At 35.6% G+C, this 15093-nt stretch overlaps 1 protein-coding gene across 14 annotated transcripts in view; it reads right to left on the bottom strand.

The window, feature by feature from the left end:
* Positions 1 to 10249: 10249 nt before the first annotated feature.
* The window catches only part of LOC149550714 (uncharacterized), a 36601-nt gene continuing 31757 nt past the window's right edge, over positions 10250 to 15093 (bottom strand). For 10 of the 14 annotated variants that reach the window (XR_016352584.1, XR_016352569.1, XR_016352571.1 and 7 more), the window contains one exon: positions 10250 to 10769. The gene's annotated coding sequence lies outside the window, so the exon portion shown is untranslated. The remainder of the gene's footprint in view (positions 10770 to 15093) is intronic. The other 4 variants (XR_016352572.1, XR_016352580.1, XR_016352582.1 and 1 more) reach the window with 1 other exon arrangement.

The raw sequence follows: 15093 nt of genomic DNA, 5'->3' as shown, positions 1-15093 counted from the left end.
TCAAAGCTATCCTCACTTCTTCTCACTATCTAGTTATCCATGTTGTAGAGACTATCCTAGGTAGTGAATTTATTATGGCATGTCATAGCCATTAAGTTAATGTCAATATTTCTATCATGACCTTGTTAGTCATTCTAGTCATCAAAATAAGGGGACATGATTTTATGTCAAAAAGTTTTCAAAAAACCTTTTCTTGGTGAAATGAAAGATGTCTTAGAATTGTAGATGAGAAAAGCAAGATTCTTCTCTCAAAAAACTACCATGTGGTGCATTATAGAGGGAAGGAATGATGAAATGACCTACAGTCACTACTATTGAGCTATGAGTATTTGAGGGCCATAAACCTTTTTATTTAAGAAATGCATACATAAATTAAATAGAAGGAGAATAATATATAGAAGAACAACCAAGAAGAAGTATGCTCAAAAGCCAAGAAGCCTAAGAGTAGCATCACAAACTAAAAATATACGAGAATTGTGTAAACAAGGTAGTTGAATTTACCTAGAATCCAATTAGTAGTTACAAATTCAAAGAGAAAAAATTAGTTTTCTCAAAGAGTACAAAGCACATATCTTTTGTAGCGATATTTGGTATATGAGGTAGAGACCACTTACAAGTTTTATCTATAATCACTAGTTAGGACTGCACTTTTGATAATTGTGTTTGGAGCTTTGGCTTGTTACTATGATTCTAATTGAAGATTTTAGCAAGTGTTTTCTATTACAAAATCATGTTAGAGAGAAGCTCATGCATGATCACTTCCATTGGAGGAAAGGTGTTAGAAAAAATTGCTTCATGTTTAGTCATCCAAATATATAAAAGGAAGGATTGACAAAATGATTTTGAAATTATGTTTTCTAAGAAGAGGAGCTCTAAGAGAGATGATTTCCATATAAATTTACTGCTAAGTAAATCTTGGATAAGATTTATGATTATAAGCCAAATGCATTGAGTACACTTGCAGATCTAAAAAGCCTGTTTAACAGTTTCTAACTTGTGACAAAAAGGGTATTTGATGGAGCGATTGGAGAGGAAAGTGAGATGTTCCCCCACAACAATTTTATAGTCCAAAAGATCTTCCAAGCTAAAAATTGGGCTTTGGCTGCAACTTTAGATTTCAATATTGCATAGCTCAAGTTGAATCATTTGAATTCAAACCAATTTAAGTTCCATTTCATATTAAGTCTTGGCTGGATATGGATTGGTGGGGGAATTTTAAGGTAGATAAGTTTGAGAGGGAAATTATCAATATTATAGGTCAGATGTCACCTCCAATCCTTCAGTAAGCTGCATGAAATGAGAGTGCAAAGCTTCAATTCAAAATTAAAAGGAACAATATCTTGCACCTGGTGAATTTCATTGATAAGAGTTTTAGACAGTTTAAATTCAGCCTTGAGTTGAAAGTCATTTTTCCAAGTGAAGGATGTGAAGAAGTCTTTGACTTCCATGATGCCCTTTTCTAATAGAAGGTAGAAAGAGGTTGTCCTTGTAAAATTATCAATCTATTCCACCAAATAGATGAAGCTTACAAACTCATGTCATAACTAAGTTCTCACCCTTTCCATTCAAGAAGAGGGGATACTAGTTGCCAAGCTTTCCATATGCTTGCAAATTAGTTGTGGCTCGAGGCTTGAAGTACTTAGGCCTACAAATTATCTTTCTACCAAGCCTCTTTCCATACACGATTGGCCTTGGCTATACCAATTCCATGCTTAATAAGAGACTTACATGGAGTTGTACCATGAAGAGATCTAGTGATCTATTTGACGACAAGACAAATCTTTTGTGTGAAGGGATCAATTATTCCTAAACATCCCTTTATTTTAGACAAAATGCAATATAATTATGAAGCAATCATTTGCCCATTTTGGTTTTGCCACATCCCTCACAAAAAAATTTCAAGAAACATTTTCATTATGAGAAACATTGTTTCCCTCAAGAAACTTGGGGAGTAATGGCACTGGCTAAATAGCAGAATATTTGCACCGCTATAGCCAGTGCCACGTACATGCCCATAGGCCTATATGACCGTCCTTCCACTGCACTCGCCGAACATGACAGAAATTTATAGGATCATATTTCTCTCAAACGATTATATGAATTTTTAAAAGTTTTTGATAATTTGATTATATATAGCTATTTTGTTTTTAAGTTTGGAAGTTTTAGTGTTAAATATATACAAAGTATCTATTTAAATATTTGAACTTTAGAATGTTGAATATTTTATTTAAAGTTATTTTGTTAGTTTATAAATTAATTTTAATATTATGTAATCAATATTTTTCAAACAAATATTAATAGTACTTGGGTCAATTGTTTCTAGGTATTTAAGAAAATATTTTATTAAGTAAGTCTATTTAATTTTATTTTATATCAAACATTTTGCTTAATTTATAGATAAATTATAATTTATTTTTAAATTCCATCTCATGTAAAATATCAAACCTATTATATTATAAGATACTAAATATTAATATTTAAATATATGATTAAATTCACTAAGATTCAATATTGAATAAGAAATATTTATTAGGAACAAAGAAAATATTAAGAAAACTCTTTAATTTTAAATTATGTATGAATTAAGATTATTGTTTATAAAATATTTTGAACATTTAAAATAATATATAGTAATTATTTAATTTTAATAAATATAATTAAGAATATATATTAACTTAAATTAAATATTTATTTGAAAATAATATAAATTACCTTTAAAAAAAATATTAATATTAAATTTATTATAAATATATTTCATTATTTAAATTTACATACACAATAAAATATAGATAATGTGAGATATTATAAATTTAATCTTATTTTAAATTAAATTATAAAATCTAACAATTTATAAAATAAATAATATTTAAATAATACATATATAATTAGATAAAACAACTAATTTAATTATTTGCATTTAAATTATTTATAAATTAACAACAATATAATAAATAATTATAAATTAATATTGACAAATTTTTTTCCAAAATCATTCAAATATATTTTTAGATTATATAAATATTTAAATTAATTTATAAACTAAATCAATAACTGAAAATAAAATATAATATTTAAATAGATGCATCATATATTTTTAATATTGAAACTTCTTAACATAAAAACAAAATATAATCAAATATAATCAAATGCATTGAAAAACTTTAAGACATAATCATAATATAATCGTTTGAGAGAAATACGATCCTGGCAATTTTCGTCACGTTCAGCGAGTGCAGTGGAAGGACGGTCGTATAGGCCTATGGGCAAAAAGGTTAAGAGAGAAAACCCTAATCAGTAAAAGGTTTGGAAACCCTAATCTCATATCAATTTGCCGTTGTAAAAACTTTAAGAGTGCTTTTATGTAATTTTTGTTGGGCGATGTATCGGTTTTCATAAACCTCGTTCACGGGATATTTTATATTAAAAACAGCAAATCAAAACTTCATATGAAACAAGAGCTCTGGTCGAGCAGGAGTCCCTGCCTATTGTGAAAAGAAAGTGAAAAATTATTTTAATGTTCGTTAAACAGTAAATTTGCAATTAGTTCAAAGTAGAACTATATTTTGTTTAGTTAAAAATTAATTAATTAATTAATATAAAAAATTATAATTTTTTTTAATGAAAAAGATTTTATATTATTTTTTACTTAGATGATTAAATGTTTGAATTTATAGATTCACTGGGTAACATTTTTGATGTAGTTATCTATATAATTTTTTATAGTAAAATTTTGATAGTAAAATAATAATGACAAAAATCATTTTACATATGACAAAAATTTTAATACGCAATGAAATAATAAATATTTAATAAATAAAATAAATAGTTAGAAAGAAAATATAAAATTAGACTTTGTAAAATAAATATCATTTTTAGAGAGATATGGTTATAGTCCAAATTGTTTGAAACTTTAAATAATTTATTCCTAAGTTTTAATTTTAAATTAAATTTGTTATAAAATATTTAGAAAATTATAATACCATTTTAATCTTTTAATTTTAATAGTAAAAATTACTAAATTACATATAATGTGAATCTGGAGAAAAAAACAAATATGAATTTACATTCACAAAAATAAGTATACCTTTAAATCTTAATTAATTTAATAAAGAATGAATTTGTGTCGGTGCTTTTGGAAATCTTCTGCAGTCAATTTTGGATTGGAGTTTTATTGTTTGCATGGCAGAGCTTGAGATTTTTTCTCCGTTGGTGAGAACAGATGGTTCTTCTCCAACTATGCATGCAATGCGATCTAAATCATTTTATTCAGGAGAGAGCTCCAAGCTAAAAAAGGTTAATGGTTGTTTTTCGCGTAGCCATGATCGCCCTGTTCTGGTTATTCCTCCAACGGCTGTAATGGAGGACATTGATTATTGGACCAAGCATGCTTTGATATGCAAATTTATTGGAATTCGGATTTTCCTATCCGCTCTTGAGGCATGGATCCGCTGCTCATGGCAGGTGGAAGGCGATATGGAGATTATGTTGGCAGGGAATAGTTATTTTTTTGTTGTATTCTCTTGCATGTCTGATCGGGATCGTGTTTTTGAAGGAGGCCCTTATTTCTACAACCATGTGGGGTTATTTGTCAAACCTTGGCATTCAGGTTTTAATTCTGCTGAGGATCTCCCTTCAACAGTGCCAGTTTGGGTTCGCTTGCCTCGTCTTCCCTTGGAATTTTGGCGTGAAGACATCCTTCGACAAATTGTTGCTTTGTTGGGGAAGCCGGCTGCAATCGCACATCAATCCCTCGATAAAAAGGTTATTTCTTATGCTAGAATTTGTGTTGAAATTAATTTGAATAACCCATTACCAGATTCTTTGAAAATTTGTATGGGGGATTTTTCTTGGGTGCAACAGTTAGATTATGAATCTCTTCCTTTTCGTTGCCGGATTTGTCATGAGTATGGTCATTTACTGCGTCAGTGCCCCCGTAACTCAAGTTTCAAAGGAGTGGATGGTTCTACAGTTGGCAATACTGGTGATTTGGCAGATACTATAGGGAAAGGACAATCTCAAATAGCTAATACTACCAAGGGGATGAATCCGCAAGATGCTACAGGTAAGGATAAGGCTCAAATGCAGGATAAGGATGGATTTACCCCTGTTCGCCCTCGTGCTAAGGGTTGTGGTCAAAAGAGGCCTTTGAAAGAAAGATTATTTGATTCAAGTTTTAACAGCTTTGAGGTGCTGGATAGTATGGTTCTAGAGGAGGGTATTCCTCCTCTTATCTCTTCTGATCCAGTTTGCCCAGATGAGAGATCTGTTCCTAATGATGCTTGTGGGGCATCCCAAGTTGTAGTATATCAAAACTGTGAGGTCCCTATAGCTCCTGTGACAGAGGCTCTGGTGACTCCTGCAGTGTTGGAGGATAATGATGTTGTTTTAGCTGATTTGGTTAAGGATGTGCTACCATCAGGTGAGGGCAAGGGTTCTCCTCTCCCCTTGGGGTTGATGTCTCGACCCTTTAAGTGGGCTTCTTCTACTCCTCTAAGGAGTGGGTGCAAAACAAACCAAGAGAAGATTAAACTCACAGGAGATATATTGATTGAGTCTGGTTCAGTGAAACCTTTGGATTCTCATTTTCCCAATTCTACCCAATGATGATTATTCTCTCATAGAATGTAAGGGGGTTGAATAGCATCCCTAGACAAAAGGCTATTCATAACTTGGTGGTTGATCATAGCCCTGATGTTTTTTGTATCCAAGAGACTAAGCTCTCTATGGAGTCTATGGTCCAACATGCCTCTAGTATTTGGTCTCGTGGGCAATGCTAGTGTGTTGGGGCAACAGGCAGTGTAGGTGGTTTAGCTATATTTTGGGATCCTCAAAAAATTTCTCCTCTTGGCTGGATGTCTTCTCGCTCAGCTCTCTCTATGGTAGCTTCTGCTCTAGACTCAGGAGAGGTAATCATGGTTACTAATGTGTATGCACCTGTTGATCTTGTGGGAAAGGAGGAACTTTGGGAACATATTCAATATGTTAGAAATTGTCATCCTTATCATCCTTGGGTGTTAGCAGGGGACTTCAATTCAGTTTTAAGTCTGGAGGAGAAGCATGGTGGTTTGGCTAGATTGGGGCCTTCTTCTGCTCTTCTTCGGCAACATATATCTCTTTTGCATCTCTCTGATGTTAAGCCTTCTAATGGTCTCTATACCTGGAATAATCGCAGGACTGGTGTTGCTGCTATCTCAGAACGTCTGGATATATTTCTTGTTTCTTGCTTCTGGGTTAGTGACACCCTTACTATCTCTTCAGAAATCCTTGATTGGAGGGGTTCAGATCATTGGCCAATCAAATTTTCCGCTATAGGGGCTTATGTTCCGAAGCATCCTCCTTTTAAGTTCCAGTTGATGTGGCTTCGGGACTCCTCTCTTCATGATTGTGTTTTCTGTTGGTGGAAAGATGGTGCTCCTGCATATGGTACTGCAATGTTCTCATTTTCTAAAAGGCTTCAATATGTTAAAAGGCAGCTCAAAATATGGAATAGGGAATGCTTTGGGAACCTTCACTTTATGAAGAGGCTTGCTCAAGAAGATCTTGATGTCATCACAAGGGAGATTAGAGATCGAGGTTTCTCAGAGGATCTTGGCAAGGCTGAATCCCTTGCTTCTAGAGCTCTAGAAGAATGGGAACTTCGAGAGGAAATTTTTTGGAAGCAAAAGGCTAGAGTTGATTAGCTCCAGGAAGGTGATCGTAACACTACCTTTTTCCATAAAACAGTGCAATCTCGCCGGAATCAAAGCACTATCTCTTCTTTGGTTAATTCTCAAGGTATCCAACTGAATTCCTTGCCAACTTTGTTCCAGGAGGCTATTTGGTACTTCTCTACCCTCTTCTCTGAGGACTCTCCTCCTGCTAATAATGAAGAAAATCTTATTTTGTCCTGTATTCCTTCCCTTATCACTCAAGAAAAGAATGATTATCTCATGCGTCCTATTTCTTTGGAAGAGCTGGAGGAGGTGGTCTTTGGCATGCCTAAGGGGAAGGCTCTTGGTCCTGATGGCTTTCCAGTTGAATTCTTTCAGGAATTTTGGGACATCATTAATCATGATTTGTTGGAGGTGGTTAAAGAATCCTATGCTAGCAAGCAGATGCTTCGAGCTTTGAATTCTACATTCTTGACTCTTATTCTTGAGAGAGAGGGTGCTAATCAATTGGAGTTTTTTAGACCAATTGCCTTATGTAACGTGGTTTACAAAGTTATTACTAAGTTGATTGCTGAGAGATTGAAAAGGTGGCTTCCCATTATTATCTTAGAAGAACAAGGTGGTTTTGTTGCTGGCAGACAAATTTTGGATGGGGTGGTTATTGCTACTGAGGCTATTCACTCTATGGCTACTTCAAGGGAGAGAGCCATGTTTGTTAAGCTGGATATGGCTAAGGCCTACGATAGAGTTAAATGGAGCTTCCTAAGGAGTATTCTTCTTTCTTTTGGATTTAGCTCTGACTGGGTGAGTTGGATTATGAGTTGTGTTACTTCTGCCTCTTTTTCTGTTCTTATTAATGGTCAACCTTCTCAACTATTTGGTGCTTCTAGAGGCCTCCGCCAGGGTGACCCTCTCTCCCCATATCTATTCATCATCATGGCTGAAGGCTTGGGCAGATTCATTAAGCATCAGGTGTCCTAGAATTCTATTCAAGGCTGGCGGTGGGGTAATGGCTTACTTTCTCTTTTCCATCTTCAATTTGTTGATGATTCTGCTCTTGTTGGTCTTGCTAGGATCAAGGAAGCTGAAGCCTTTCAACATGCTTTGGACGTTTATTTGGCAGCTTCAGGCCAGAAAGTTAATGAGCACAAATCTTCCATTTACTTTTTTAACACTCCTGATTCTATTCAGCACAGGATTGTTGGTATCCTACGGTTTCAGATAGGATCACTTCCTTTGACTTATCTTGGCATCCCTATTGCTGTTTCCAGGCAGCCACGTCTCTTCTGGCAAAATTTGATTACCAAGCTTCAGGATAAGGTAAATCATTGGACTCATAGATGGCTTTCTACTGCTGCCCGGGTTACTCTTTTTCAAGCTGTTATCCAAGCTCTTCCTACTTATCGAAGCATGGTTCACGCTGCACCTATTTACTTTCTCAAGGAGTTTGATGCTCTTTCTCGACAATTCCTTTGGAGTGGTAATTTGCGTAGTACTAAATGGAGCTTGGTTAATTGGGCATCTGTTTGTAGGCCTAAAAAGGAGGGTGGTCTTGGTCTTCGATCTGCTCTATTGAGTAGTCAAGCTTTGGCTGCTAAACTTTATTGGCGATGGTGCTCTGGACAACATCAACTTTGGGCTTGTATTATCACTCATAAATATTTTCATGGTGTTGATCTTTGCTCTGCTTCTGCACTTCCTCTTGAAGGTCGTGGCTCAATGGTTTGGCATACTTTGAAGACAGGTGCGATGTTGGTAAAGAGGGGTCTGTTTTGGATATGTAAAGGAGGTTCTCAGGCTTTGTTTTGGTTTGATGCTTGGGATGGATTCCCTTCCATTTTATCCATATACCCTCATCTTCAGCCTCTTTGTGACTCTTTTCTTGCCGTTGGATGGGATAAAGTGGCTCATTACAAGACTCCTTATCAATTGGGACCTGTTGTTGGTTACAGATGGAAGCATTCTTCTAATTGGCCTCCTGGAGGTACCGACATGGAATGTCAGGAGCTTTCTCAAATTCTGGCCTCTAGAGAGTGTTCTTCTTTGCTTGGTCCAGATGTTTTGGCTTGGGGCGGTACCTTGTCTGGTAAATATCATGTCTGTGCTGGGTATCAGGAGATAACTAGACAATTATTTGGGGATGCTGAGGTCCCTTGGTGGAAGCAAGTTTGGAATAAAGTTCCTTGGTCCAAGTGCAATTTTTTCATGTGGCTAGTGGCTCACAACCGTTGTCTTACCTGAGATAATCTTTGTAAACGTGGATTTCAGGGCCCCTCTTATTGTGTTTTGTGTGGTAATGGAGAGGAGTCTGTCTCCCATCTGTTCTTCCATTGCTCCTATTCTACTCAGATATGGCACCTTTGGTGGTGCGCTTGGGGTTGCTCTTGTCGGCATGCTTCCTCTTTGCCTGAGTTCTGGGCTCGCTTGGGTACTGCTCCCTCCAAGTCTTATTTTCTCCATGTTGCTTGGATTGTTGGCCCATCTTTCATGCTTTGGCATATCTGGTTGGAGAGGAATCGTCGCATATTCCAAGATGTTCGGCTTGGTGTTTTGCATCTTTGGTGGAAAATATCACATTTTCTTCCGGAAACTATTCTTGTGAAGTGTGAGCTTGATGGGGGTATGGATCCGGTTGATCTTGCTATCTGTAATCGCCTCAATTTTCATCTGCAGGATGGGGCTACAGCTCATAGGTTTCTTTCCATGTCCAGGCAGCGTCATCATCAGAGGAAGGGTCAGGTTAACCGGGATGGGCATTGGACTCCTCCTCCCTGTGGAGTTCTGAAAATTAACACTGATGGTTCTTCTCATGGGAATCTTGGTTCGGCTGGTATTGGCAGAGTGGCTCGTTGTAGTTCTGGGGATGTTAAATTTTTCTTCTCAGTTCATAAGGGTGATTATACTAACAATCTCATGGAAGCTCAGGCTATTTTATATGCTGTGGAACAGTGTTGCTTGCGGGGATGGAGTAAGATTATCTGTGAGTCTGATTCCCAGGTAGTGGTGAACATGCTTTCTTCGCAAGAGCTTGAGGATGTTAGTTGGCAGCTGGCTTGGCAGTTGGCTACTGTTGTTAAGCAAATTCTTTTCTTCTCTTCTTCTTTTTAGTTCATTAGGTTCATGTATATTCCTCGTGAATGGAATAGAACTGCTGATTGTTTAGCCAAATGGGCATCTAGTCATGATCCGGGTTGGAATATTAGGGATAGGAAGCAACTGTCCTTTGAGATGGTGCAAGAATTTGATGATCTTGTTGCTCAGGATCGAGCTCCTTGTTGAGCTCTCCTTGTTGTATTCCTTTCTGTCTTAATAAATTTTTACCCCTCTTTTTGCTTTTAATTTAATAAAGAATAAAACATTTTAAATAAAACAAATATATTTAAATGGTGAGTTTTGTAAATTAATATGATAACTGTTTGAAAAAATATTTTAAAAATAATAATTTTAAATGAAACATACATTTTTAAATGAACGTTTTGACAATCTCTTGCTTTTTTAATCGTCTCCTCTAGAGTCTTAACCTTTAGATTCTGTGCATTCATTTGGAAATGACGGGTGGAAAATAAAGTGCTTTTAAATTACTCGTAGACACATAGAACTTAGGTCTAATAAAGCCACGTAGCGAATTTTAATTTACTATTTTACCATCAAATCTAATTTTTTGTGTTTCCGTTGGGTTTCCATTTTACAATCTCATATCATTTATTGAGTTGGAAGTAAAGAGGGAGAATAGAAGAGCCATAAATGAGGAGAAATTAGTTACACGGAATGGATTGAAACCTGAATTGCGTCATTTTGCCTTTGGGTGTGCAGCAAAGACACAGACATCCATGTCAGCCTTCAAGAAATCGGCGCAGTCGGATTCGAGGGAATTGGAGCTTGAGCTAGTTGACGGTGATACTCTCTTCGTAGTCTTTCGCATGATTTTCAAAATGGGCCACCATCTTCCCTCCTTCAATTTGCAGCTGTTCCACATACAGTTTGTACAGAGTCTAATTTTTTATGGGTGTGCTCTGTGTTTTCTTGCATTTATTGATTTTGTTGATGTTAACAATACGTACCCTACACTTCTGCCCGCAACGCTGTTGCTGCCTGACGGCTGCCATCTGCCTATCTCCTCTGACATGGCATTTAATATTTTTGTCAATTTAACTATTTAAAAAAAATGACATAAACCCCAAGAAATTTGGTTTGACCAATCAGAAATTAAGAAACAACTTAACATATTTGATTTATTAAATTCTTCTTTTCAAAACCTTAGCCTATTGCATTGGAATCTGCACAAAAATAAATAGGAGGAGGGTAAATGAAAACATAAGTACCCTATAATAGGCAGGGACTAATAACAATGGATGAGATAAGGTAAATTAATTTAGGCGGTTTTTTGATTTTATTCTTAGTTATTAAAGTAGTTCTATTCTTGATGTTCTCTCCCTATATGAAAGGCGGATATGCTTTGGTTAATTTTTCCGTAATGGTACATGATAATGAACACTTACATTCATCATGTTTATCAGTTGCAATTAGTACGAGTGCTCATTGACTAGCGAATGATGCAAGGAGCCTTGTTTTGAACGTATATTATGATTAAGGCGTCTAGAATTATCTCAATTTGAGTGTCTGGAAAGTAGACTTTGTAAAGAGCGTAGCGGTTTCTCCAATAGTGCATTACGTTTAGCATAGCATTGATCCCCAAATTTTTAGTTCCTGTAGGAAACTATAGCATCCACCAGGTGTCCATTTGTTTTTTAAGTGCACCAATCAGATCAATGAATTTTTCAAAAACAGTGTTTTGGTATAAAATTTTTATATAAAACATTTATTTTCTCCTTTCTAAATTACAAATTCCTTTATGCTGGTTTGTTCGTACAATGAACAGTCGTTCTTTGGGATTGTGCTGAATTTCAGATTGTGCTGAATTTTGGTTGATACAATGCTCAAATAATGTATGGATACTAACTAAATATATTTTTGGTATCCTGAAAAAGACAATATCCTTCCAATCCCTTTAATGCGTGCAGTTGGTTTGGCCTAAGCTTCTCTGAAATTCGCAGTCAACATTTAATGGCTGGGTTGAAAAGGCAGAGGCAGAGGCAGAGGTGTTTTGTCAGCATAATTTTCTCTTCCTACCATTGGCACGGTTAAGTACATGCTAGAAACCTACATATCTATTGAAAGTTCCAGATATTGATGCATGTATTGCCTGCCTATTTGTATTATAATAAAGGTAGACATGTAAGAGAATAGAAAAGCATTAAATAAAGTTATCTTCAAGATTTGTGAGACACCTTATTTGTCGCTGCAATTTCTGCAATTTCTGGAACCATCTATTGTTAGCAAAGTAGAAAACTTTAAATTAGAAAAGTTTCTTACTTATCTGAGTGCTCTTGAGAAGGTCAGAGATTTTGTGCTATAAATTCAGTTCTGCATTTCAGATTACAATCGTCTATCGCAGTGGTTAGAATCTATATCTGGGCAGCATTCGTCCCTTGCGGTAAGGGAAATACTCTTGATGGAAAATTTGTTGCCTGTATCTTCTAAAAATTTGTGTGCCAACAATTGGGTCGATGCTATAAAATATTTGTAATTTGTTAGTGCTTTCCTATTTTGGTTGGGAGGATTTCTGTAATCTTCAACTCAGTTGTATCTATTGTTATCAAGCTACTCACGATCCATTTTTTCATTTAGTAAATATCACTAAAAATCGTATCTAGTTGACCCTAATGCTTTTTACGAATATTTCTTCGAGATCAGGCACAAGAAAGTGGCAATTTTCGAAGAATCCTGTGACCATTATATTGGAAACTTTTTCTTATATGGAGTTGTAAATTTGGGTGTTATTTCCTTCCTTGCTTGTTGCTCCTGGCTGTGTCATGTATTGAGCTTCATCTACACTTATCTTTGCAAAGACTGAACAGAACACAAAGGCCATGTCATCAATAAATTACTTGATATTAGATCTTCCCATTTGTAATTTGTGAGCAGACAGTTTTTGTGCGAAAATTCATGTTGTCCACAACATGACTCTCTTCCTACCCAAATAATCTATTGTTTATTTGTTAAACTATATTGGTGTAGTCTTTGGTGTTTGAGTTTTGTATTCAGTAGAATCGACTGAAAATTTGTTCTCTTTTTTTGTTTCTCTGTTTTAATTTGTGGTTGCAAAAATATGTTACAACGAAGAGGGAAAGTCCTTGCATTGTACAGTCACTTTGGACAATTCCTAGCAATTATTTTTGTGACCACGAGTAGTATAGGTAAAATACGTAATATAAAATATTATTTTCAACACTTAGGTGTTACACTGGTTTTGAACGCTTTCTTGTTAGTTCCTGCCATGCAGGAAACTATTGCCGAGGGGTTCACTAACTAGTTATTAAACTTGCATTCCCCAGCTAGTCTCATTGCTATTTTCTTCTCATTATATGTTCATTTGAAATAATCGAAAGCACCACGTGGCGGCTAGGGATACGTCTCCTGTGCAGAATACCTAGGATGTAGAGCATGTGGTTTAGAGGAACACAAGCACTAGATATTGGAGGGAATTCAGAGGTAAGAAAAACATTTTCTATTATGCTGCTACTTGTAGGTTCTATTGTTCATTTGTTTCAGTTTTGCTCATTTGCATAAATCCTCTAGTGCTCCATTTGCTTGCCTTGCCTCTGTATTCTTGAAGTCGTGTCCACATTTTTGGTATTTTCTATCTTAGAAAGGTATAACAGGTCCATTTTCTCTCTACTGAAAACTAAATTTCTTTAAAGAAATACAAGTTCCAGCTAGATTTCTCATTATCATATCACCAACGTTCAAGTGCTACATTACACAAGTTGCTAATCATAAATTTCGCACTTGATAGAATAGTTAACGGATTGAAAACTTCTCAGCGATTTGGTTTTCCGCCAACAAATTCGTACACTACCTGAAGACCAACTGCAGATTAATGCCTGCAGGACTCCGAGCAACCGATTCCTGTTAGGTTAGTTCAGTATCTGAGTTAGAGTCCTTTGAAGGCTACCAAAAATATGAGTTTTAATTATTTTAAAATATATTTGAATGTCACTATCATCCTCATGTATATTCGGATCATACAACTTACCTTGGCAAAGAAGTTCCTCTCTTGTATTAAATCCATAAGTCAATGGTAGAGGACTATGTTCTTCACCATGTCTTCCTTCAAAGATGTGTAACTTTGTTTTGGCTGCTACTATGAATGTGATTCGTAGCTAGTCATTTGTCATACTCTTGAATGATTTTAGGACGGGAGTGTAGAGTCACTGATTTTTATTGTTTTACTTAGGTTAGTGTTCGCTTGTTGTCAAAGACTAATAGGTAGTTAAACACATCTGAATCCTAGGTGTAGTCTTTTTTCCGCCAAGCCCAGGAATTGCCTGTAGGATGATGGGTTTATACCGATATAACTCGAATAATGGACCCACAGGTCAGGGCACAAATCCTTGGTGCAGGCAAACCTTGAAAAAAAGAGTACCATTTATTGGAATATTGCAAATAAAGATGCTAAATGTTTTTCACACTAAGTCTGTTAATTTTCTTAGTATAAATGTTATCGGTTACTTTAGTTAAACCCCATAAAATTTCTTCTCAGAAGTTTTTCAATATCTACAACAATTTCCACCATATACCCCAAAATTTTTCTTGAATTTATTTTTGACACTTTTGACATTTTTCTCTAGATTCTACTATTGTTGTTTTGTAAATCCTTTCAAGTAAATATTCTCAATAACACAATTCCACATTGTGTGTGTTCCCAAAGATTGTGTTGTTTTGGGCACTGAGTTTCGAATGGCAAAACACAGCTTTCTTGATCTTTCAGAAATTTTGGTAAACCTGAACTGGCAACATGATAATATTGAGTATTGTAGGCCTAAAGAGATTATTACTATTGTGGGTTGGGAACGGTAATAATAATTTTGTGAATCTAGTTTAGAATTCTGTTATGCTTTTCTAAATATAGTTATTTTAGTAATCAGCACCGAAGATTACCCGGGAATACATTATCTCCGTCAGAAGGACAATGTATCTGTTTCGTCGTGTTAAAGATGTAGGGGATAAGTAAGTGTAAATATTTTGCATTTTTCTAAATAGATGAAGTCCCTCCTTTTGTCACAGATTGTAAGTATTACCTGTAATTCACCCAAACTACAGGCAGTAAGCTTACCAATTCTATTTAGGAATTCATGTGGGATCATTCATCTTTTAATGGCCTTCCAAGGAATTGAAGTTGCAATGAAGAGGTTTTCTTCTCACATCAGGAATTGGTAATGGCAGTAATGAAGAGATCTTCTTCTCACATCAGGAATTGGTAATGGCAGTGGTGAGCAGTGTTGAAATGAACTGAATAACATATTCAGGTGCATCTCATGCTCTCACTCAGATATATTCTGAGCCTTGTTTTTCCCAAGTGTGGATGATGCCAAGGTCTTCC

The sequence above is a fragment of the Cupressus sempervirens genome, chromosome 6, assembly GCF_028749045.1.
Source record: "Cupressus sempervirens isolate cs-2001-9-10 chromosome 6, ASM2874904v1, whole genome shotgun sequence".
Classification (NCBI taxonomy): Eukaryota; Viridiplantae; Streptophyta; class Pinopsida; order Cupressales; family Cupressaceae; genus Cupressus; species Cupressus sempervirens.
This window is presented reverse-complemented; position numbering and strand designations above follow the sequence as displayed.